Here is a 3,825-nt window from a genome sequence, read left to right on the forward strand (position 1 = left end):
CGCACTCGTCTCACACACATACACACACACACACACACACACACACACACACACACACATAACCGCTAGAAACAAACTCGACGAAAATCAGAAGCAGGCACTCGTCTCACACACACACACACACACACACACACACACATAACCGCTAGAAAGAAACTCGACGAAAATCAGAAGCACGCACTCGTCTCACACACACACACACACACACACACACACACACACACACATAACCGCTAGAAACAAACTCGACGAAAATCAGAAGCACGCACTCGTCTCACACACACACACACACACACACACACACACACACACACATAACCGCTAGAAACAAACTCGACACATCTGAAAAAGAAAAGGCAAACGTCAAAGAGCGGGTGGATCTGGTGGGTCGGCCCGCAGAGGCGAACAGGAACACAGAAGTCAAACCGATACAAGAACCCACTGGGAGGCCAAGTGGGGCGGGGCCGGCTCGGCGGGGCCTGCTGGTCTACCCACGCAGGTGAATTGTTTTTAAGGAGGGAAAGAGGTTGTGTGTCGTGACACCGTGGCACAGCAGCTTCTTAAGTCTACCCACGCAGGTGAATTGTTTTAAAGGAGGGAAAGTGGTTGTGTGTCGTGACACCGTGGCACAGCAGCTTCTTAAGTCTACCCACGCAGGTGAATTGTTTTAAAGGAGGGAAAGTGGTTGTGTGTCATGACACCGTGGCAGAGCAGCTTCTTAAGTCTACCCACGCAGGTGAATTGTTTTTAAGGAGGGAAAGAGGTTGTGTGTCGTGACACCGTGGCACAGCAGCTTCTTAAGTGTACCCACGCAGGTGAATTGTTTTAAAGGAGGGAAAGAGGTTGTGTGTCAAGAGGTTGTGTGTCATGACAGCGGCACAGCAGCTTCTTAAGTCTACCCACGCCGGTGAATTGTTTTAAAGGAGGGAAAGAGGTTGTGTCTCGTGACACCGTGGCACAGCAGCTTCTTAAGTCTACCCAGGCAGGTGAGTTGTTTTAAAGGAGGGAAAGAGGTTGTGTCTCATGACACCGTGGCACAGCAGCTTCTTAAGTCTACCCAGGCAGGTGAATTGTTTTAAAGAAAAAAGGAAGCCAGCTTTCCAAAACGACATTTCCAATCCAAACCAAAAAGCCGAAGTGGCTACCCATCCCCCACCGCCACGCCCTCCCTGTTGACCTCTGGCGCAAGGGGCCCCTCCCACACAGCCTCCTTCCACAGCCCCAGGGCATTCAAGTGTTTGCCGGCCCCCGGCCGTCCTGCTCCATCCGCGGTCCCCCCGCCCCCTCTTCCGCAGGACCCTCTAAGAAAGAGACCGGCCGGCAGGTGGCGCCCGACACCCAGCACGCTGTCCAGAGAGCCGGCCGCAGCGTAGGAGTTTCGGGGGCGACGCGTTCGTTGCCAGATGTGGCTCCTCTCTTAGGGCGCCGTTTCTCCGCTAAGTCACGACGGGGACAGGACAACGTCCCTGGGCGAGGTAAGACGGACGTACAACCGGGAGGGGAAGGGAAGGATGCTTCGCACCCTACCTGGGGGGCAGCGGAATGCACACCCATCCGAGGGGGACCGCAGGCCAACGTCAGGCGGCGCGAGCACCCGCCCCGAAGAAAGAACTCGCCATCATCCCCGTCCCTGTCACCACTCTTTGGGCGTGCCAGGAGAAACCCTTCGGGTGACCCCCGACGACGGCTGTCAGCAAAAGCAACCTTCAACAATGGCACGAATAAACGGGGCCTCAGTGTTGGAAACACACTCGTATCGTGGCGACGCAACGAAAATCAGAAGCACGCACTCGTCTCACACACACACACACACACACACACACACACACACACACATAACCGCTAGAAACAAACTCGACGAAAATCAGAAGCAGGCACTCGTCTCACACACACACACACACACACACACACATAACCGCTAGAAACAAACTCGAGGAAAATCAGAAGCACGCACTCGTCTCACACACACACAGACACACACACATAACCGCTAGAAACAAACTCGACACTTCTGAAAAAGAAAAGGCAAACGTCAAAGAGCGGGTGGATCTGGTGGGTCGGCCCGCGGAGGCGAACAGGAACACAGAAGTCAAACCAATACAAGAACCCACTGGGAGGCCAAGTGGGGCGGGGCCGGCTCGGCGGGGCCTGCTGGTCTACCCACGAGGGGAATTGTTTTTAAGGAGGGAAAGAGGTTGTGTGTCGTGACACCGTGGCACAGCAGCTTCTTAAGTCTACCCACGCAGGTGAATTGTTTTAAAGGAGGGAAAGTGGTTGTGTGTCGTGACACCGTGGCACAGCAGCTTCTTAAGTCTACCCACGCAGGTGAATTGTTTTAAAGGAGGGAAAGTGGTTGTGTGTCATGACACCGTGGCACAGCAGCTTCTTAAGTCTACCCACGCAGGTGAATTGTTTTTAAGGAGGGAAAGAGGTTGTGTGTCGTGACACCGTGGCACAGCAGCTTCTTAAGTCTACCCACGCAGTTGAATTGTTTTTAAGGAGGGAAAGAGGTTGTGTGTCGTGACACCGTGGCACAGCAGCTTCTTAAGTCTACCCGCGCAGGTGAATTGTTTTAAAGGAGGGAAAGAGGTTGTGTGTCATGACACCGTGGCACAGCAGCTTCTTAAGTCTACCCAGGCAGGTGAGTTGTTTTAAAGGAGGGAAAGAGGTTGTGTGCCATGACACCGTGGCACAGCAGCTTCTTAAGTCTACCCAGGCAGGTGAATTGTTTTAAAGGAGGGAAAGAGGTTGTGTGCCATGACACCGTGGCACAGCAGCTTCTTAAGTCTACCCACGCAGGTGAATTGTTTTAAAGGAGGGAAAGAGGTTGTGTCTCGTGACACCGTGGCACAGCAGCTTCTTAAGTGTACCCACGCAGGTGAATTGTTTTAAAGGAGGGAAAGAGGTTGTGTGTCATGACAGCGGCACAGCAGCTTCTTAAGTCTACCCACGCAGGTGAATTGTTTTAAAGGAGGGAAGGAGGTTGTGTCTCGTGCCACCGTGGCACAGCAGCTTCTTAAGTGTACCCACGCAGGTGAATTGTTTTAAAGGAGGGAAAGAGGTTGTGTGTCATGACAGCGGCACAGCAGCTTCTTAAGTCTACCCACGCAGGTGAATTGTTTTAAAGGAGGGAAGGAGGTTGTGTCTCGTGACACCGTGGCACAGCAGCTTCTTAAGTCTACCCAGGCAGGTGAATTGTTTTAAAGAAAAAAGGAAGCCAGCTTTCCAAAACGACATTTCCAATCCAAACCAAAAAGCCGAAGTGGCTACCCATCCCCCACCGCCACGCCCTCCCTGTTGACCTCTGGCGCAAGGGGCCCCTCCCACACAGCCTCCTTCCACAGCCCCAGGGCATTCAAGTGTTTGCCGGCCCCCGGCCGTCCTGCTCCATCCGCGGTCCCCCCGCCCCCTCTTCCGCAGGACCCTCTAAGAAAGAGACCGGCCGGCAGGTGGCGCCCGACACCCAGCACGCTGTCCAGAGAGCCGGCCGCAGCGTAGGAGTTTCGGGGGCGACGCGTTCGTTGCCAGATGTGGCTCCTCTCTTAGGGCGCCGTTTCTCCGCTAAGTCACGACGGGGACAGGACAACGTCCCTGGGCGAGGTAAGACGGACGTACAACCGGGAGGGGAAGGGAAGGATGCTTCGCACCCTACCTGGGGGGCAGCGGAATGCACACCCATCCGAGGGGGACCGCAGGCCAACGTCAGGCGGCGCGAGCACCCGCCCCGAAGAAAGAACTCGCCATCATCCCCGTCCCTGTCACCACTCTTTGGGCGTGCCAGGAGAAACCCTTCGGGTGACCCCCGACGACGGCTGTCAGCAAAAG

This window comes from Moschus berezovskii, chromosome 26, assembly GCF_049115385.1.
Source record: "Moschus berezovskii isolate FMDL1 chromosome 26, NW_MosBer_1.0, whole genome shotgun sequence".
Classification (NCBI taxonomy): Eukaryota; Metazoa; Chordata; class Mammalia; order Artiodactyla; family Moschidae; genus Moschus; species Moschus berezovskii.